The 22,010-nt window shown below is 44.9% G+C and overlaps 1 long non-coding RNA gene across 1 annotated transcript; it reads left to right on the forward strand.

The window, feature by feature from the left end:
- The first annotated feature begins 1,430 nt into the window (after nt 1-1,430).
- Nucleotides 1,431-8,757, forward strand: LOC129624082 (uncharacterized). The gene is made up of 3 exons (XR_008700735.1): nt 1,431-1,495; nt 2,005-2,095; nt 7,721-8,757. It is a non-coding gene; the product is annotated as an uncharacterized LOC129624082 (long non-coding RNA).
- The last annotated feature ends 13,253 nt before the right edge of the window (nt 8,758-22,010 follow it).

Raw genomic sequence — 22,010 nt, forward strand, 5'->3', positions numbered from 1 at the left:
AAGTACTTCACATTCTATGTAACTACAATATAACCTTCACACTCAGATTAAAGTTTATACAACACTATTATATAATATGCAGGTCACATTCAAATTTCCTCAATGTTCCCACTAAGGTCTTTTATGGCTGTTTTATTCTATTTAAAAAAAAAGAAAAATCCTAGGGCCTTATGCAGGACTGCCCAATATCTTTGGTTGTCACATCTCTTTAGTCCTGTTTAGTCTAGCAAACAGTTCCCCCAATCTTTCATGGTTTCCATCTCATGGAGATTTTTGAAAGGTCCAGGCTGATTGCTTTACAGATCCTCAGTGTGGATTTTCCTGATTGTCTTCTCATGGTTAGATTCAAGTTAGGCATTTGGGTCAGACTGGTTTTTGAGCTCCGGGGTCACCTGGCCTGGGTAGCAGAGGGGAGCTTTTCCTGACCAAGCACCATCTCAGCCTGGCTCCAACATCCTGAGAAGGAAACAGCCTTGGTGTGACTGCCAGTGCCAGAGTTCTGCAGCTTGGATGTGACCAGGGTTAGCAGCACAGAGCAGACATGGAGACCGTGGCCTGGAACAGCCTGGCAAGAGACTCAGAAGGGGAATGAGGAGGCTGGCCAGGGACCAGGAGCATCCCTGAAGTGGGCATATCTGTAAAATGTGTGTGGCTCTGCTGGGGTTTCAGAAGTCTGGGACTAGTATTCTTCAGAGTGGAAATTCGTGTACTGTTGCTACTCTTCCTGACTCAATCATGGGGTAGAACTCCAATTGTCGAGTGACTCTTGGCATTTATCTTCTGCAGAGGAGAAGGTACTAGATGGGACATGAATGAATAATTGGAAGAAGCTACTGAGATCTGGGCTTCCCAGGTGGTGATAGCAGTAAAGAACCCACCTGCCAATGCAGGAGATGTAAGAGATGCGGGTTCAATCCCTGGGTCAGAAAGATCCCCTGGAGAAGAGAACAGCAACGCACTCCAGTATTCTTGTCTGGAGAATCCCATGGACAGAGGAGCCTAGAGGGCTGCAGTCCATGGGGTCACAGGGAGGCAGGCACACTGAGGCGACTTAGCACGCATGTACTGAGATTTCCATTTTCCTGAGAGAAGAAGGGGCCACTGTGACAGGGGAAGGGCTGGGAATGTGTTCTCGTCAGAGATCTCAGGAGAACTTATTTTTAGGAGAATTTCTATCATTAGAGGTTCAGGACAAAACAGGAAAGGCGCACTTGTATTTCCTTCTAAAACAGAGACTTCCTGTTCCTGAGATTTCCATTCATCGTTTTGAGAGACACGCAGGAGGCAAAGAGGAAGCCCTTGTGTGTCCACCGTGAAGAAGCCAGCTCATCTGTCTGCCCTCCTTCCTCCTGAACTGGCCCGGAGAGTGCTGTCCGCCTTCTTCACTTTCCGGGTTTGGAAGGAAATAAAAATGGAGGCCAAGCTCACTGGGGAAGAAAGAGGAGGGAAGACTTGCTGTTTGGAGGAGCAACTGGTCCTCTCTAGGAGGCCGAAGGTGAGGCAGAGCCAGTTTCTGGGTTTCTGGATTATAGAGTCTTTTGATCTTAAAGCAGCCCTTTGATCCCAGACATAATTCAGGCCGGGGCAGGGGTGGGGGGATGTATCTGGTGGTTCAGGTAATCTGGTGCTCATTCCTAAGACCAAATCCTACCTTGTGGCCATTAAAAATGGTGAACAAAATGTTTCGAAATGGGAAATTATTTTTTGTTCATTAAAAAAAAAATAAAGCAGCAATGCCTTCTACTTGTAAAGCATTTTACCGTCTAAAAATATTTTCACAAATCATGTATGGCTTTCACATCTGCTTCAGAATGCAGGTGAAAGGAGGAAGCCGCCTGTCCTGGGACCCAGGGCTTCTACTAGGGCTCTCGGTCCAGTGCATGATCTGCCCTTTGCTGCCTCCTCTCAGCAGTGGGGGCCATCTGAGACGTTTGCCAAGAGAGCTGAGTCCTCCATCTTTCACCCTTCAGTCTCCTATGAGTTCTTTCTTCTGCTTGGTACCAGGTCTGCATGGAGACGTGACCAATGAGCACCAGGGAAGAGCCCAGGGCTTCTTGAGCAGCTGTTGACCCCAAGAGAGGGAGAGACATCTGAGGTTTTCCCCTTTTATTTTATTTTTTAATGGTTGATCGATTAATTATTTAATATGGTTGTGCTAGGTCTTCGTTGCTGGGCTTTCTTTAGTTGCAGTGAGAGGGAGTTACTCTCCATTGTGGTGCGTGGGCTTCTCATTGCGGTGGCTTCTCTCGTTGCAGAGCGCAGGCTTCAGCTGCAGCTCGCAGGCTCAGCTGTGGCTCGAGAGCTCTAGAGTTTGGGCTCAGTAATTGCCGCACTCGAGTTTGTTTGCACCCCAGCATGGGAATCTTCCTGGACCGGAGATTGAACACATGTCCCCTGCATTGGCAGGTGGACCCCTGTCCACCGGACCACCAGGGAAGTCCTGGTTTTCCTCTTTTATGAAAACACAAGTCCTTATGTGATGTGGGAGAACTGTACCCTGTCTTCTTATTAGACTGCTCGGGAGAAATAAACGTGCTGCGTAAATGTGACCAATCGAACATAGATCCCTGTTCAGATGAGCGTCTGCTGGGCCCCCGAGTCCGGGATGATGGATTTCAAAAGGTCAGCAGGCTGTCAACACACCTGCCAGATTTCTGTGGTGTGTGTATATGTGTGCTTGTGTGTGTGTGTGTATGTGTATGTATATGCATATGTATATGTGTGTATATGTGTTCAGTTCAGTGCCACAAGCTGGTACTTCTGTAGCTGAGGACAAGGCGTATGAGTGTGTCGTTTGTGAATTCTGTGGCTGATGGTACAAGGAAGGCAACAAGGACAAATGAAAAAGAGAGGAAACATACTCTTTTGTACCTCACCAGGACAAAACTTATATTCCTTATGGTTTTGCCACCTGAAATGCCTCTCTGTCTTCTCCACCCAGGGAAGAAGTCCAACAAATACCTATCGACAGAATTAATGATGGGAAGATGTGCCAGCCTTCAGTTTTTAGAAAACACTGAAGGTTTGTGAGAGGCAGGAGGATGTGGGCATGTATTTGTGGCATAAAAGCAGGACAGGTGGTGCAAAAATAAGTTTTCTTTGAGCTTTTGCTATGTTTGAAGGGTTCCAAAGCTTCATACAGGCATCTCTGATCAGACATATAGAGATAGAAAAGGTCATATGAAAGGACTTCCCTGGTGGTCCAGTGGTTAAGAATTTGCCTTGCATTATAGGGGACTGGAATGCAAAAGTAGTAAGTCAAGAAACACCTGGAGTAACAGGCAAATTTGGCCTTGGAATACGAAATGAAGCAGGGCAAAGACTAATAGAGTTTTGCCAAGAAAATGCACTGGTCATAACAAACACCCTTTTCCAACAACACAAGAGAAGACCCTATACATGGACATCACCAGATGGTCAACACCAAAATCAGATTGATTATATTCTTTGCAGCCAAAGATGGAGAAGCTCTATACAGTCAGCAAAAACAAGACCAGGAGCTGACTGTGGCTCAGACCATGAACTCCTTATTGCCAAATTCAGACTTAAATTGAAGAAAGTAGGGAAAACCCTAGACCATTCAGGTATGACCTAAATCAAATCCCTTATGATTATACAGTGGGAGTGAGAAATAGATTTAAGGGCCTAGATCTGATAGATAGAGTGCCTGATGAACTATGGAATGAGGTTCATGACATTGTACAGGAGACAGGGATCAAGACCATTCCCATAGCAAAGAAATGCAAAAAAGCAAAATGGCTGTCTGGGGAGGCCTTACAAATAGCTGTGAAAAGAAGAGAAGTGAAAAGCAAAGGAGAAAAGGAAAGATATAAACATCTGAATGCAGAGTTCCAAAGAATAGCAAGAACAGATAAGAAAGCTTTCTTCAGCGATCAATGCAAAGAAATAGAGGAAAATAACAGAATGGGAAAGACTAGGGATCTCTTCAAGAAAATCAGAGATACCAAAGGAAAATTTCATGCAAAGATGAGCTCGATAAAGGACAGAAATGGGTGGACCTAACAGAAGCAGAAGATATTAAGAAGAGATGGCAAGAATACACAGAAGAACTGTACAAAAAAGATCTTCATGACCCAAATAATCACGATGGTGTGATCACTGACCTAGAGCCAGACATCCTGGAATGTGAAGTCAAGTGGGCCTTAGAAAGCATCACTACGAACAAAGCTAGTGGAGGTGATGGAATTCCAGTTGAGCTATTCCAAATCCTGAAAGATGATGCTGTGCAAGTGCTGCACTCAATATGCCAGCAAATTTGGAAAAGTCAGCAGTGGCCACAGGACTGGAAAAGGTCAGTTTTCATTCCAATCCCAAAGAAAGGCAACACCAAAGAATGCTCAAACTACCGCACAATTGCACTCATCTCACACGCTAGTAAAGTAATGCTCAAAATTCTCCAAGCCAGGCTTCAGCAATATGTGAGCCGTGAACTTCCAGATGTTCAAGCTGGTTTTAGAAAAGGCAGAGGAACCAGAGATCAAATTGCCAACATCCGCTGGATCATGGAAAAAGCGAGAGTTCCAGAAAAACATCTTTTTCTGCTTTATTGACTATAACAAAGCCTTTGACTGTGTGGATCACAATAAACTGTGGAAAATTCTGAAAGAGATGGAAATACCAGACTACCTGATCTGCCTCTTGAGAAATTTGTATGCAGGTCAGGAAGCAACAGTTAGAACTGGACATGGAACAACAGACTGGTTCCAAATAGGAAAAGGAGTTCGTCAAGGCTGTATATTGTCACCCTGTTTATTTAACTTATATGCAGAGTACATCATGAGAAACGCTGGACTGGAAGAAACACAAGCTGGAATCAAGATTGCCGGGAGAAATATCAATAACCTCAGATATGCAGATGACACCACCCTTATGGCAGAAAGTGAAGAGGAACTCAAGAGCCTCTTGATGAAAGTGAAAGTGGAGAGTGAAAAAGTTGGCTTAAAGCTCAACATTCAGAAAACGAAGATCATGGCATCCGGTCCCACCACTTCATGGGAAATAGATGGGGAAACAGTGGAAACAGTGTCAGACTTTATTTTTCTGGGCTCCAAAATCACTACAGATGGTGACTGCAGCCATGAAATTAAAAGACGCTTACTCCTTGGAAGGAAAGTTATGACCAACCTAGAGAGCATATTCAAAAGCAGAGACATTATTTTGCCAACAAAGGTTCGTCTAGTCAAGGCTATGGTTTTTCCTGTGGTCATGTATGGATGTGAGAGTTGGACTGTGAAGAAGGCTGAGTGCCGAAGAATTGATGCTTTTGAACTGTGGTGTTGGAGAAGACTCTTGAGAGTCCCTTGGACTGCAAGGAGATCCAACCAGTCCATTCTGAAGGAGATCAGCCTTGGGATTTCTTTGGAAGGAATGATGCTGAAGCTGAAACTCCAGTACTTTGGCCACCTCATGTGAAGGGTTGACTCATTGGAAAAGACTCTGATGCTGGGAGGGATTGGGGGCAGGAGGAGAAGGGGACGACAGAGGATGAGATGGCTGGATGGCATCACTGGCTCGATGGACGTGAGTCTGAGTGAACTCCGGGAATTGGTGATGGACAGGGAGGCCTGGCGTGCTGCGATTCATGGGGTCGCAAAGAGTAGGACACGACTGAGTGACTGATCTGATCTGATCTGCAGGGGACACGAATTTGATCCCTGGATGGGGAACCAAGATCCCACATGCTGCAGAGCAGCTAAGCCCAAGCACAGCAACTACTGAGTCCGTGCCACAACTAGAGAGGGTCCATGCGCTGCCATGAAAGATTCAGGTGACACAGCAAAGATCCTGAGAGCTGCAACTAAGACCCGACACAACCAAATAAATTAATTAATTAAAAAAAAAAAAGTTTACCCAAAGATGGAGACAGAGATTACAGTGATGCAATTTACAAATCAAGGACCACCAAGGAGCTGCCAGAAGCTAGAGAGGGGCGTGGAACAGTCTCCAGGAGGAACCTCCAGAACTGCAAGAGAGTAAGTTTCCGTTATTTTAAGCCACCAAGTTGGTGGCTATTTGTTATGGCAGCCCTCGAAAACAAATACAGATTTTTGCCTAGAGGGTAAAGGAATGTCTGGTGTAACGAGTTTCAAGGAATATGGATTTATCATGACCTCGAATGGATTTAATAAACATTTTTGGCAAAAATTTATTGAACACCATAATTATATGCCAGTCCCTCTTCTCTTGCTGTATTTAAGTCCATGGAAGCCATAAACCAGTGATGTGTGCTAAGTCGCTTCAGTTGTGTCCAGCTCTTTGCGACCCCATGGACTGTACCCCTCCAGGCTCCTCTGTCCATGGGATTCCCCAGGCAAGAATACCAGAGTGGGTTGCCATGCCCTCCTCCAGGGGAGCTGCGCGATGCAGGGATCTGCCCAACACAGGGATCGAACCCCCGTCTCTTAGGCCTGCTGCACTGGCCAGCAAGTTCTTTACCACCAGTGCCACCTGGGAAACCAAAACCGACGCTGCTGCTGCTGCTGCCAAGTCTCTTCAGCCGTGTCGGACTCTGTGCGACCCCATAGATGGCAGCCCACCAGGCACCCCCGTCCCTGGGATTCTCCAGGCAAGAACACTGGAGTGGGTTGCCATTTCCTTCTCCAAAGCATGAAAGTGAAAACTGAAAGTGAAGTCGCTTAGTTGTGTCCGACTCTTAGCGATCCCATGGACTGCAGCCCACCAGGCTCTTCCATCCATGGGATTTTCCAGGCAAGAGTACTGGAGTGGGGTGCCATTGCCTTCTCCAAAACCGATGCTAGTGAATGCCTAATTACAAAAGAGGCGAGTGCTCTGAAGGAAGGAGCAGGTTCTGTGAGAGTACACAATGAAGGAGACAACTTGTGGTGCAGAGCCAGCAAGGATTCTCTGAGCAAGTGAGGGAGGAGAATCCCACAGTCCTTTGCTTCCTGCTAAACATCACATACGGCAATGGGAGCTTTTCTGATCGAGGTGAATGCACCTCTCCATGCTTCAAATAATGTTTGGTGGGCTTCCTGATACTTTGCATGTGTGCTTGCTCAATCATTATGTCGTGTCCGATTCTTTGTGACCCCATGGACTGTAGCCTGCCAGGCTCTTCTGTCCATGGGATTCTCCAGGCAAAAATACTGGAGTGGGTTCCCATTTCCTTCTCCAGGGGATCTTCCTGACCTAGGGATCGAACCCATGTCTCCTTCACTGGCAGGTGGATTCTTTACCATCTGAGCCACCAGGGAAGGCCCCTGATACCTTGGTGGTTTACTAAATAGAGTTTCGAATTTACTAATTTGAGGAGACCATGGAAAGAGGGCTCACACTTTCTTTTAGGCAGTAGATTGCGTCTTCTTCTCCATCTTCATCTTCCTTCAATGCTGTTTTCCTGAGGTATTAAGAGATGTGGGGAGCACAGGGGGTGGAGAGATGAGGTTCCCCATTCTAGTAAATTTTAGAAGAACTACACTTAACTACCATTAAGTGAAAAAAACTGAATTTCATTTCTGTAGGGTATTTGGCAAGCTTTAATATGCCTATGTGCATTGTGAAACTCCACATGGATGATATAATATGCACCATCCTTGTAATCTTCGGATCAGAATCCTTTCATCACAGAAAAGCTCATGGAACTAGTGTCTCATGTAACTCATTATGAAGAACACTGTCTCAGGGCAGCTATCAATTGCTCTGATTGATTTCCACTTTCTTTCTCTTCTCCTCCCTCCAGGGTGCCTTCCAACAACTCCCCGAACAGAGGTGTGGGCATCCCATCTCCAGCAGACTCTGCCCAGAACCACTGACCCCCCGGGTCAGTCCTCACTGAAACATGAGGGGACGTGGCTACATCCACAAACAGAAAACATCACCTAGGTGGTAAAAGGAAAAGGAAAAGTCCAGGGAGGACCTTGGTTGAAAGGATCCGCCTGCCTCTTTCTGACCACTCACGCACTCACACGCCCTGGACAATGTGGACTTGTAAGGAGAGCATCCACAAAGGTGTTGGTAGAAACATGAGTAACAAATAGGGTCTGGTAACCAGATACCTCGTTTGCATCAGACAAACAGCCTCCAAGCAGAATGGCCTGTGGTTGACACCTGTGTTCTGTGTGATCCACAATGACTTGGCATTAGTATTTCGTACTAGACTATACAGTTATAAGCATTGAAGCTGAAGAAGCAAAAAGCATTAAACAATTCTACATATTAGCAGTAGATACAAACAATGACATGTCATAGATCCATCTCACTTCCCCGATTATCACCTGAATATCCTTATTTCCCTATACACTCCATCAATGACTTACTATCTATGGTCTCGAACAAGTTATATAATTTGCTAGTGCTGTGGGTTCTCTATTTTCAACTGAGAGAGACACTTCTGGTGGCTCAGTTAGTAAAGAATCTGCCCGCAAAGCAGGAGACCCGGGTTTGATCCCTGGGTCAGGAAGATCCCCCAGAGAAGGAAATGGCAATCCATTCAAGGGTTCTTGGCCTGGAGATCACATGGACAGAGGACAGAGGAGCCTGGCAGGATGTGGGGTCACAAGAGTTGGGCACAACTTAGCAACTACACCACCAGTCTCCTGAATGTCCTCATTTCCCTATAGACTCCAATAATGACCCACTGTCTTATGCTGGTGAACAAACCCTATAACTTCCTAGTGTTACAGGTTCTCCATTTTCAACTGAGAGATACAACTTCACCACTATGTATGATCAGGGCAGGGATGGTAAAGTGCTGTGAAATCATTGTATAAATGGTATGGACAGGCACAAGTTCATCTACCAACCAAGCCAACCCAAAGAGAGCATCAGCCAAGTCAGAAATCCACCTGGGGACTTCACTGGTGGTCCAGTGGTTGGGAATCTGCCTGCTAACACAGGCAGGGTTCAATCCTTGGTCCGAGAGGATCGCACACGCTGTGGAGTAACTAGACCCATGCAGCAGAACTACTGAACCCGAACTCCACAAAAAGAGAAGCCACCTCAATGAGAAGCTGATATATTAGAGAGTAGCCCCTGTTCACTGCAACAAGAGAGAGCCTGCACACAGCAATGAAAACCCAGAACAGCCAAAAATAAATAAACAAAAATTTAAAATTTTTTTTAAAAAGGAAGTCCACCTGAAGAGTAGAGATTCTTGCAACTTCTTGCATTAAAGTTCAGGCAGCATAGGCCTCCTCAGAGAGAACATGCTACCTGTTAAGAGTAATTTGACATCACAGGAAAGATACGGACTTTAGGTCTGAATCTCAGATCTGTAACTGGATGCTTGCACAAAGCCAGGTGACTCTGGGCAACTCACTCCTGTGTAAAATTGGAATAAAGACATGTACCTTGCAGAGTATTCAGAAGGAGTAGAGATAACCATGCAGACCCTTGGAACATAGCTGGCCAATAAATTCAGGGTATTACATGCACTCCCCACCCTGTATTTACTGCATTCTTTTTTGCAAACTAATCTCACCCTCTATTATTCCCCCTCCTCCACCAACTTAAGGCTTTATACCAATGGGGAAGCCATCACAGAAGCCAGGGTTACCAGAAGCTGCCTGTTGGCCTTTAACCTCTATGTAGCTCATTCATTCATTCATTTAGCAAGTATTTCTTTTTTATTTATTTTTTATTTGAGTAGAGTTGATTTTGGCTTTTCCTGGTGGTTCAGCAGTAAAGAATCCACCTGCAATGCAGGAGACAAAGGTTCAAACCCTGGGTCAGGAAGATTCCCTGCAGAAGGAAATGGCAACCCATTCCAGTATTATTGCCTGGGAAATCCCATGGACAGAGAAGCTTGGTGGGCTACAGTCCATGGGGTCACAAAAGAGTAACAACAACAACATAGCTGGTCTACAATGTTGTGTTAATTTCTAGCAACATTTCAAGTATGCATCTCAAGTATTTTCTGAGCTCCTACCACATGCCAAGCACTACTCTAGTCCCCATTGCTTTCCAGCATTATCAGTGTCCACAGTTAACCAGACCTGCCTGACCCCTCGGGTTCTCCTTCCTTCACTGTTTCCAGGTGCGTGCTCAACCCTGAGCCTCTCTCAGGCCACCTGGGACAGTCGTGCTCTACACAGCTCTTGTGGCACCATCCACATCCTAGTTCTTACTTCCTGCTTATCTTCCCTGCCTATGTGCACGTAGGGAATCTTTCTGAGTTTATGCTAACAAGCAAAACTAATTCAGTGAAATCCTAGATCCAGACTGGGGAGGAGAAAAGGTTCTTCCTGAGTATAAGACTCAGCTCTGCCCCCCATCTGGAGAAGGAAATGACAACCCACTCCAGTACTCTTGCCTAGAAAATTCCATGGATGGAGGAGCCTGGTCGGGCTCGACTGAGCGACTTCACTTTCACTTTCTGCCCCACATAGAGGACGGCTTTCTGGCTGGTGGTGGGAGGTGGAGTAACGTTATTAATAACTATAGTGTCAATGTGTTTGCTCTTCCTTTAATGCTTAAGGGAATTTTGTGGAAAATGTTATCATTTCCATCTTATCAGTGAAGAGACAGATCCAGAGGAATTAAAGAATTTGCCCAAGGTCACAGAACCAATGAATGGCTGTGTTAGGGCCAAAACTCAGTTCTCCTGATACCCAAACCTGTTTCCTTGTGAGGTTGGTGGTCCAGCATCATTGTCTGATAGAACTTTCTGTGACAATGGAAATGTTCCATATCTGCAGCATCTAACACGGTAGCCTCCAGCTACTGTAGCTATTGAGCATATGAAATGTGGCTAGTGCAACTGAGGACTTAGATTTCTTATTTTATTTTAATTAATTTAAGTTTAAATAGCCATGTGTGACTAGTGGCTACCATATTGGACAATGCAATAGCCTTGGTGTTAAACCTAAACTACACAAAGAGGGGTTTTAGGTAGTTGCCCTTATCTTCCATAGGTACCATGCCCTAGAGCCATCTTCTCCATTCCAAGCCCTAGATCCAAATGAAACCATTCATAAAGAATCTTTGAACCCTGGAAGAGGGAGCTGACCCTCTACATGGTCAGAGCCCACAGGCTGTCCAAATGGTTTGAGCCAGAAAGGGCATACCCACTTAATGACCACTTGTACCTCCCACGAAGGCTCAATTCTCCCAATTAGTTTCAGTATCTTGAGGTCATGCTTTTGAAGACAAAAGTAAATTGATTGCTGTTAAGCCATTATCACCTTGGAAATTAATTAGTCGAACAGTCACTTCCCAGGATTGAGAGACAGGCTTAGAGAGAGAAAGAAAAAAAATAGAGAGTGGCATTACCTACGACAGAAGCAGAGATGAGAGAGGCCTCCAGTGGAATCCAGTCCAAACTCATTTTATTTTGGCCAATATCAATTGCAATATAAAATATTTGAATAAACTGAATTTCCAATATTTAAACATAAGGTTTTGGATGAAAACTAATTTTCCCACATTCCAGGAACCATGGGCCACCTCATGATGCCCTCATTTTATTAATATCGTCAATCACCCAGAGCAGCAGCAGCTGTCCTGTTGAGATGGACAAGAAGCAGTCCTGTTCTCTGCAGCCCTTAACACTAGTTCCCACAATATCCTTCTTTCATTACTAGGTTGACCTGGCTGGTATCTGTAGGCATTTGTGGTTTGATCCCAAAGTAGGCGTGCAGCCCTGAGCAAGGTGCCTCTGCAAAGGACTGGGCTAACAGACAGTGCTAGCTTGGTCTCTGGAGGCCCGGGGGGAGGGTTGGCGGTGGGGCGGGGTTGCAGGTGGGGAGAGGATATGGAAAAAGGGCCCCTGGAGGGAGGGAGAGAGCTGGAGCACACAAACGAAATGCCACCACCTCCGCATTCCGCCTCCTACCTCACCTGCATTGATACGTGCCAGACGTTTCTTGGAACGTCTTGATCTCCAGCCTCCAGAGCTTTTTACTTTTACTTTCTTCCAGTACCTAGAACAATGCCAACCACACAGCAAGAACTCAAGAAATGTGAGTCATTCACAATAAAATGCATTCAATTCAGTTGCCTCTGTCAAGACTCCCCCGTTATTGCTGCAATCTGTCATTCTCCCCACTGAGTGCTTCTGTATACTCTCTCCTTTTTAAGCTCACACTAAATCTCTATAGTTAATCCTCGCTGAGAAGGATTTCTTCATTCCAGACCTCTATCCCCGTGACTGGCCCAGCCAAGAAATGCCATAACAGAAGATGCAATTCCCTTGGGTCTCTCAGCATGGTTCTGGAGGCTAGGTCAAAAATGAGGATTTCCCTGGTGGTCCAGTGGTTAAGAATCCACCTTGCAATGCAGGGGACACGGGTTCCATCCCTGGGCGGGGAACTAGAATCCCACATGTGTGAGAGCTCACACACCCCAGAGAAAGATCCCAGGTGCTTCAGTTAAATAAATAATAAATATTAAAAAAAAAAAAAGTATCCAGGTTGTGACCCATTATATGACTTTAATACTTTTTCTCTTTTTTCTTTTGTACTTCAGTCTGTTCACTTGAGATTTTCTCCAGGTAGAGTGGAAGGAATCTGGAAAGCTCCGTGGGAACAAGAACTATGCATTTTCATTGTTGTACCCCTAACACTAGAGGAGTCTATAGCACAGAATAGGGGTTCTCCAAATAAAGTTCTGCATTCACATAAGTGTGAACAGAAAAATAAGGAACCCCTAGACTAGGAAGGCATCAAGGACACAGGCTCAAAACACTGCTGTACCTTTTCCCACCTATGTTAGCTAATTTACATAATCAATCTGAGCTTCTCTTTCCTGATCTGTGAAAACTAAGGGACTTCTCCAAGCAAAAAAGAAAAGGCTGCAACCAGAAACATGAAAATTATGAAAGGAAATAGCTCATTGGCAAAGGTAAATATACAGTAAAGTTAATCAGCCATGTTTAAAGCTCGTAGGAAGGTTTAAAGACAGAAGTCGTAAAATCATCTATATTCACAAGAAGTAGTTAAGGGATATACAAGACAAAAGGATGGAAAATATAATGTCAGAAACAGTAAATGTGGAATGGAGATGAGGGAGTAAAAATGCAGGGTTATCAAAATGTGTTTGTATGTAAGAGACCAGCAACGTGAAATAATCATATATGTGTCCTGTGCACACATACTTAGCTGTATTCAACTCTTTGTGACCCCGTGGACTGTAGCCTACCAGGTTTCTCTGTCCATGGAATTTTACAGGCAAGAATACCACAGTGGGTTGCCATTTCCTACTCCAGGATATCTTCCCCACCCAGGGATCAAACCCTCGTCTCTTGCATCGTCTGCACTGGCAGGCAGATTCTTTCCCACTGACAACACCTAGGAAGTCACAATCACATATATATGGTTATATATAAACCTTACAGAAACCAAAAAACCAAAAATCTATAATAGATATACAAATAGAATAGAAATAGAAAAAAGGAAGGAATCCAGACAAAATACTAAAAGTAGTCTTCAAATCACAAGGGAAGAGACAAAACAAAACAATCCCAAAACAATTAACAAAATAACATAAGTACATACCTTTCAATAATTTCTTTAAATGAGGACTTCCCTCGTGGTCCCAATGACTCTGAGGTCTTAATGCAGGGGGCCCAGGTTTGAGCCCTGGTCAGGGAACTAGATCTAACACACAGTGACTAAGCGTTTGCATGGTGCAACTAAAGATCCTGTGTGCCACAACTAAGGTTGAAGATCCAGCATCTGCAACGAAGACCCAGTACAGCCAAGTAAATAAATAAATATTTTTAAAAATAATAATTACTTTAAATGTAGGTGGACTATATGCGCCAATCAAAAGACATAGAGCGGTTAAATGGATACAAAACAAGAAGTATATGTTGCCTATAAGAGATTCATATCAGATCCAAAGACACACAGCCTGAAAGTGAGAGGATAGGAAAAGGTATTCCATGCAAATGGAAATCAAAAGAAAGCCAGGGTAATAATACTTATGTCAGACAACATAGGCTTTAAAACAAAGACGATAACAAGAGACAAAGAAAGACATTACCTAATGATTAAGGGATCAGTCCCAAAAGAAGCATAACAATTGTAAATATTCATGCAACAAACATGGTAGTGGTGATTTAGTAGCTAAGTCTTGTCCAACTCTTGCAACCACATGGACTGTAGCCCATCAGGCTCCTCCGTCCATGGGATTTCTCAGGTAAGAATATTGGAATGGGTTGCCATTTCCTTCTCCAAGGGATCTTCCTTCTCCAGGAATCAAACTCAGGTCTCCTCCATTGCAGGCAGATTCTTTCACCACTGAGCCTGGTATCAGTATCTAAACCCAGGATGCAAATGATAGCAGACATAAAGGGAGAAATTGACAATAACACACAAAAATTGACTTTAACACCCCACTTACATCAATGGAAAGGTCATCCAGACAGAAAGCTGATAAAGAAACACAGGCTTAAAATGACGCATTAAAACAAAATGGCTTAATATTAATAGAACATTCTATCGAAAAGCAGCAGAGTATACAATCTTTTCAAATATACATGGAACATTCTCCAGGATAGATCACATACTAGGCCAAGTGCCCATAGATAGATGAATGGATAAAGAAGATGCATAAATGGATAAAGTACATGCATAATGGAATATTGTTATTTAGTCACTAAGTTGTGTCCTACTCTTTTTGTGACCCCATGGACTGTAGCCTGCAAGGCACCATTGTCCACAGGATTTTGATGGCAAGAATACTGAAGTGGGCTGCAATTTCCTTCTCCAGGGGATCTTCCCAACCCAGGGATCAAACCTGTGTCTCCTGCATTGTCAGGCAGATCCTTTAACACTGAGCCACCAGGGAAACCCAGTGGAATATTACTCAGCCATTAAAAAGAATGAAATCTTGCCATTTGTGACAACATGGATGGACCTAGAAAGTATTACTCTAAGTAAAATAAGTCACTTATATGTGGAGCCTAAGAAACAAAACAAATGAACAAACAACAAAACAGAAACAGAGTTATGTTTACAGAATACAAACACATAGTCACCAGAGGGAAGGGGGAGAGGGTTGGGGAGAGGAAATTAATAGGTGAGGGAGATTAAGAGGTACAAACCTCAAGTTGCAAAATAAGTGAGTCACAGCTATGAAATGTACAGTGTGGGGAACATAGTCAATAAAACAATGTAATATCTTTTTATGGTAACATATCATAGCTAGACTTATTGTGCTGATCATTTTGAAAAGTGTAGGAATACCAAATCACTGTACCAGGTGACAGGAACTACCATAGTGTTGTAGGTCAATTATGCTTCAGAAACAAACAGACATACAAACAAACTCATTGAAAAAGAGATCAGATTTATGGTTATCAGAGTTGAGGACGATGGGAGGGGGAGTGAAGGCAGTCAGAAGGAACCAACTTCCAGCTGTAAGATAAATAAGTACCAGGCATATAATGTATAATATGATAAATATAATTAACAGTACTATTTATGAAAGTTGTTAAGAGAATAAATCCTAAGGATTTTCATCAAGGAGGAAGTATTTTTAAATTTCTATTTCTTTAATTCTAAAACTAAATGAAATGATGGATGTTCATTAAATTTATGATGATAATCATATTATAATGTATGTAAGTCAAATCATTATGTTATATACCTTAAACTTTTACAGTGCTGTATGTAAATTATATCTCAATAAAATGGAAGAAAAAATAAAATGGGTGTATTTTTATTGTATTTTAAATATACCTTAATAAATTTGATTTAAAAAGAACAAAGCATTCAATTGTTCCTCATTACTTCTGAATAAAGGGAAAAAAAAATTAGTGTTACATACAAGGTGTTTGATGATATGACCCCTTTCTATTTCTCCAGCCTTATTTCCAGCTAAAGTCCCACACACTTTGCTCTAGTCTGAAATACTTGCTGCTTCCTTGTCACTGTATTTTTTCATTCTTTCATATCTTTATAAATGTTATTCCAACTTCCTGGATTCCAAACCCCACCCTTTGCCATCTTGTAATTTGACTCACTCCTATTCATCCTTCAAGATCAACTCAAGCCCACCTGAATTCTCCAAGGCTGAATCCAGTACCTCTCTGATGTGTTCTCACAGTGTTCTTTGTGTACCTATGAGTGAAAGTAGCTAAGTCATGTCTGACTCTTTGTGACTCCACGGACTGTATAGCCTGTCAGGCTCCTCTGTCCATGGAATTCTCCAGGCAACACTACTAGAGTGGGTAGCCATTCCCTTCTTCAGGGGATGTCCCCAACCCAGGGATCGACCCAGGTCTCCTGCATTGCAGGCAGATCCTTTACCATCTGAGCCACAGGGAAGCCCAAGAATACTGGAGTAGGTAGCCTATCCCTTCTCCAGGGGATCTTCCCAACCCAGGAATTGAACCAGGGTCTCCTGCACTGCAGGCAGATTCGTTACCAGCTGAGCCACCAGGGAAGCCCATGCTGGGCATACCTGTAGTCATGTTTTCATGCTGTGGTTTCATGGCTAATATTCTTGACCGTCTCCCTTACTATGGTCTGAGCATCTTGTAGCCAGAGTCTGCCTTATCACATTTGTAGTCCAGGATCAGGCTGACACACCTTCTAAGACAGTGTGAGCACCTGGGCTCTGCAAGAAGCAGTCAAAAGAAACTTCATTCCACTGACTGTTGGTTGACAGGTGGTTGGTAGCTGCACCCTATCTGTGAGGTAGCGTGCCTTCAAACCACAGCTATTCACTCCTACATCTTTCTCTGTTCCACATAATACTCATTAATTGATTCATGTAACTTAATTGGATGTACACTTCTAAGGACATCTGTTTTAGTTCAACGTACACTCAGTCATTCCTGAAGAGTCTGACAAGCATCTGTCATGAATAGCTGCCCAGGCAGAAACGAGGCAGCACTGCCCTCATGCTCAGAGATTCCGCGTGATGACGCAGTTGGAGCAGCTTCTTTCCACGACTGTGATTTATTTTCTTCACCTTTGCTGGAGCTCTAACAACAATCGCCTCCCCCGCTTTCACCACCTGGCTGTTCCCCCAACGTCTCCCCAGCACCCAATCTGTTCTGTCAACACCGCCTCCAGCACACAAACCTGACTGATGAAGAGTGACAGCCAACCTGACGTCATTTTCTCCAATGAAGGCGTTTTATATGCTACCATCACTGCTTGATCCTTTCCTCCTACTTTTGTTTTGGTCGGAATTCATTACAGAGTCATTACTTCTCTGGTCCTGTGCAACGGTCACTAAAGGTCTTTTTTTTAATTGGAGTATAATTGCTTTACGACGTTATGTTAGTTTCGGCTGTACAACATTGTGAATCAGCTATAAGTATATATGTATATAAGGTTCTATCTTGAGCCTCTCTCCCACCTACCCCCATCCCACCCCTCTAGGTCAGCAATAAAGCACAGAGCTGAGCTCCCTGTGCTATCACTGATGGTCTTTTTTACTGTCTTGACACTGAACGTCTACCCAGCAAAGGAAAGGTTGGTGAGTGACTTCACCAAGTCAGTGCTCAAAAGCAAGGGGATGAACCTGTAGAGAGGAGAGTAGGAGAAGATAGATGAGAGGGGAAAATATCATTAAATATAAAGTTGGGTTTTCAAATCCTGTTTTCAAAGGATTGAGTTGATCAGCTGAATTGCTCCTCTTTTCAAATCTTCCTTTTACGAGGAAGATTCCTTTGTTCGTTCATTCTTTCAGTCTGGCTAGAGTTCCCAAGTGGAGAAGGCACTGGCACCCCACTCCAGTACTCTTGCCTGGAAAATCCCATGGATGGAGGAGCTTGGTAGGCTGCAGTCCATGGGGTCGCTAGGAGTTGGATACGACTGAGCGACTTCACTTTCACTTTTCACTTTCATGCACTGGAGAAGGAAATGGCAACCCACTCCAGTGTTCTTCCCTGGAGAATCCCAGGAGCCATCCCCCAGGATGGGGGAGCCTGGTGGGCTGCCATCTATGGGGTCGCACAGAGTCGGACACAACTGAAGCGACTTAGCAGCATCAGCAGCAGCAGAGCTCCCAGGAAAAGGTTCAGGGTGGCCTCATCTCCAGTGCAGTCCCAGGGGTCTGGATCTAACAGCGACTCCATGTCCCCTGAAACCAGCCCCAGACTTACCCTGGAGAGTGATGTTTTGTGGACATTCAAATCCACTGAGAGCTTAAACATGGTTCTTCTGGGAGAGGGCCAGGAGACAGAAAGGCCTTTATCAGCAATCTGTTCTCTGAAAAATCTCAGCCATGTGCACAAACAACCTAAACCTCACGGAGTGTCAGGCGGGGGATTCAGGGATTGGAATGTTTGCTCATATTTTCCTAAAATATCCAATGAACCATGACCCTAAACTCTACACCTGAGGCAAACTGGGAATTGCTATTTTAACAAAGCGCAGCTTAGAAAACAAACAGCACACAGTTTGCAGTTGGGGCCAGCCCCAGAGAGACTTCTGGCAGCATTTTATGGGTGACTAACTCTCAAGTTAAAATCAACACGGGTTTCCCAAACGCAGCCTCTCTGAGGGTGATGGGTAGAATTTTCACCTGTCTGCCATGGCTTGCTTCAGTGATGCTTTACCACGTGAGTTCTGGGAGGAAGCTTTTTCTGAGCACCCAGTAGAATTTTTGAAATGCTAATGAGTACTAGCATTGTCTGATCTAGGCTCTCTCCTCTTGGTCTCCTGTCATACCTCTGGCAGAGAAGGACAAGAGAGAGAATGGGTAACATGAGACAGGAAACACACTGGTTAATTTCACAAACATATGCAGAGCTCCTCCCTTCGGTGGGGCCATTAGGGAATATCATGATGACTAAGCTGCCCTCAAATGAGGGCTGATAAGAAAACAAATAATTACAATAATGCTGCCGAGTGCTGAATAAGGTTTATATGAAGGGCCGTGAGAACACGAAGAGGAATAATTAATTTTGTCGGAGGCAGTCAAGGAAGGTTGTGTGGTGTTGTTCAATTGCTAAGTCATGTCTGACACTTTGTGACCCCATGGACAGCAGCACACCAGGCTTGTCTGTCCTTCACTATCTGCTGGACTTTGCTCAAACTAATATCCACTGAGTCAGTGATGCCATCCAACCATCTCATCCTCTGTCGTCCCCTTCTCCTCCCACCTTCAACCTTTCCCAGCATCAAGGTCTTTTCCTATGAGATGGCTCTTCACACCAGATGGCTTCAGCTGCAGCATCAGTCCTTCCAATGAATATTCAGGGTTGATTTCCTAGAGGGTGACTTTTGAGCTGGCACCTTGAGAGGTGTGTCCAGGTGAGACAAGAGAAGAAAGGCATTCCAGGAGGAGGGGATGACAGACACAAACACCCCCAGAGGCATGGAAACCCCCCAGAAGTGTGGTGTGTCTGGGGGATTAAACCCCTCAGAAGTGTGGTGTGTCTGCAGATTAAGTGGGAGGAGACTGGGGAAGTACAAGACTGACTGAGGATTTGGGGTCAGACATGAAGGTTATATATGTATCTCACTAAAAGATTTGGACTTAATTCTTTGAGTGAAATGACAGAGGATTTTAAGCGTGGGTATATAAAGAAAGCTTAGTGCCAAAGAATTGATGCTTTTGAACTGTGGTGTTGGAGAAGACTCTTGAGAGTCCCTTGGACTGCAAGGAGATCCAACCAGTCCATCCCTAAAGGAGATCAGTACTGGGTGTCCGTTGGTAGGACTGATGTTGAAGCTGAAACTCCAATACTTTGGCTACCTGATGCAAAGAGCTGACTCATTTGAAAAGACACTGATGCTGGGAAAGACTGAGGGCAAGAAGAGAAGGGGACAACAGAGGATGAGATGGTTGGATGGCATCACTGACTCAATGGACATGGGTTTGGCTGGACTCCAGGAGTTGGTGATGGACAGGGAGGCCTGGCGTGCTGCAGTTCATGGGGTCGCAAAGAGTTGGACACGACCGAGCAACTGAACTTAACTGAACTGATGACTGATTCAATTTTAGAAAGACATAAGAGGCAGCAAGGAAAACAGGACATGAGAGGGAAGGTCAGAGGCTCCCACCATAGATCAACTAAGGAGAAATGAAAGCCTGGAATAAGTTCATGGTGGTGGGAATGGAGAGGGCAGCTGGGTGTGTGGCCTTTAGAGAGTGGAGTCTATAGAATTTGGTGGTTGACCAGGTGAAATTAACTGTATGCTGCCCACAAGCACATAGACCCCACCCCCAAGACAGGTTGGAACCCGAAGGTTGATGATGTGAACTCCCACCTACCTTACCACCAACCAGTCTGAAGAATATCCATGAGCTGACCACACCCTCCTCTTTGAATCTTTACTATAAAACTCCTCACTACCACCTCCAGATCGGGACACATAACTTTGAGAGTATTAGCATGCTGTGGGCCCCTTTGCCTGGCAAAGCAATAAAGTTTGTTCTTTTCTACTTCAAAAAAAAAAAAGAATTTGGTGGTGATTATCCTGAGGTGAGGGGTGGGGAAATGGGGGTGCAAGGTGAGGTAGGAAGAAAGTCAAAGGGGATCATGAGGTTTCCCTACCCTAGCCAACTGAGTCGATGGTGATGGTGTTAACCTGGCTGGGAAATCAGACACAAGAGGCTGAAACACAAGAGAGAAGAAACTAGGTCCTGCCCAGCCTGAATGTTTACTATCCAGCAATGGAATATGGAAAAGCCTAGCTGAAGGTAGCTGCTTTCGTTTCGACACAATTTTTCTTTTTTTTTTAAAAAAAAAATTTCTTTATTTGGCTGCTGGGACCTTGGTTGTGGCGCAAGGGGTCTCTGATGTGTCACATGAAGTCTTTCACTGGCACATGGGCACAATAGTTACGGCACACAGGCTTAGTTGTGTGCCCTGCAGCCAGTGGGATCTTACTACCATGACCAGGGATCAAATCCAAGTCTCCTGCAATGCAAGGTGGATTCCTGACCACTGGACCACCAGGGAAGTCCTTAGAGCTTTTCAATCAATTGCTATAAAAGGAACATCTGTTATATTTTGGTGGTCCTAGACACACGTTCAGTCGACTCATTGGAAAAGACTCTGATGCTGGGAGGGATTGGGGGCAAGAGGAGAAGGGGACGACAGAGGATGAGATGGCTGTTAGGCATTACCGACTCGATGGACATGAGTCGGAGTGAACTCCGGGAGTTGGTGACGGACAGGGAGGCCTGGCGTGCTGCGATTCATGGGGTCGCAAAGAGTTGGACACGACTGAGCGACTGATCTGATCTGAGACACACGTTCCTTAGGGAGATAAATGGACATAGTGTTGATGTGAGGTCTTTCCTTGCCTGCACGATGCCCCAGGGGTCACAGTAATGAAGACAATGTGCTAGGCGGGAAGGACCTTGTCTTCCTCACTGTTTCCATGCTGTTGGGAGCCTGGGCATGCAAGACCCTGGGCAGAGCTGCCAAGATAGGAGTTCAGGCCCTGCACGGTCACCCTGAACACCCAGGAGGACCTGACATGTCATTAGGGGCAGTGTTGGCACTGGGCAAATGGGAAGGCAAAACAGGGGAAGAGGTGCTACAAAGGTGACCCTGGGACCTCAGAATTACTCAGCCACTTCCTTCTCGGTCCAATCTGAGCAGCTTCAGAAAACAACAGCTCAGAGCTATGAGGCCGATTGTCACCCTGCATAATCAGTTACCATCACTGACCACAGCCCGGGAGAGCCTTGGCCATGGGTGCAGAGATACCTCTGTCATCCTGGAGGCTTCAGCCTGAGGATATGAAATGTCAGGGTCTAAATTCCATGAGGAGGGAATTCCCTGGTGGTCCAGTGGCTAGGACGTCCTGTTCTCACTGCTAAGGGCATGGGTTCAATCCCTGGTCAGAGAAGCAACAACCCACAAGCCTCCCAGCAAGGCCATAACTAACTACCTACCTAAATAGATAAATTCACTGAGGGAAGCACAAAATGTTCAAATCGGCCATGAGGACTTCCTTGGTGGTACAGTGGATAAGAATCCACCTGCCAGTGCAGGGGACACAGGTTCAGTACCAGTCTGGAAGGATTCCACATGCCAGGGAGCAACTATGCCCATTCGCCACAATTACAAAGCCCACGCACTCTGAAGCCTGCCCTCCGGAATAGGAGAAGCC

This window comes from Bubalus kerabau, chromosome 12 (genome assembly GCF_029407905.1).
Source record: "Bubalus kerabau isolate K-KA32 ecotype Philippines breed swamp buffalo chromosome 12, PCC_UOA_SB_1v2, whole genome shotgun sequence".
Taxonomy (NCBI): domain Eukaryota; kingdom Metazoa; phylum Chordata; class Mammalia; order Artiodactyla; family Bovidae; genus Bubalus; species Bubalus kerabau.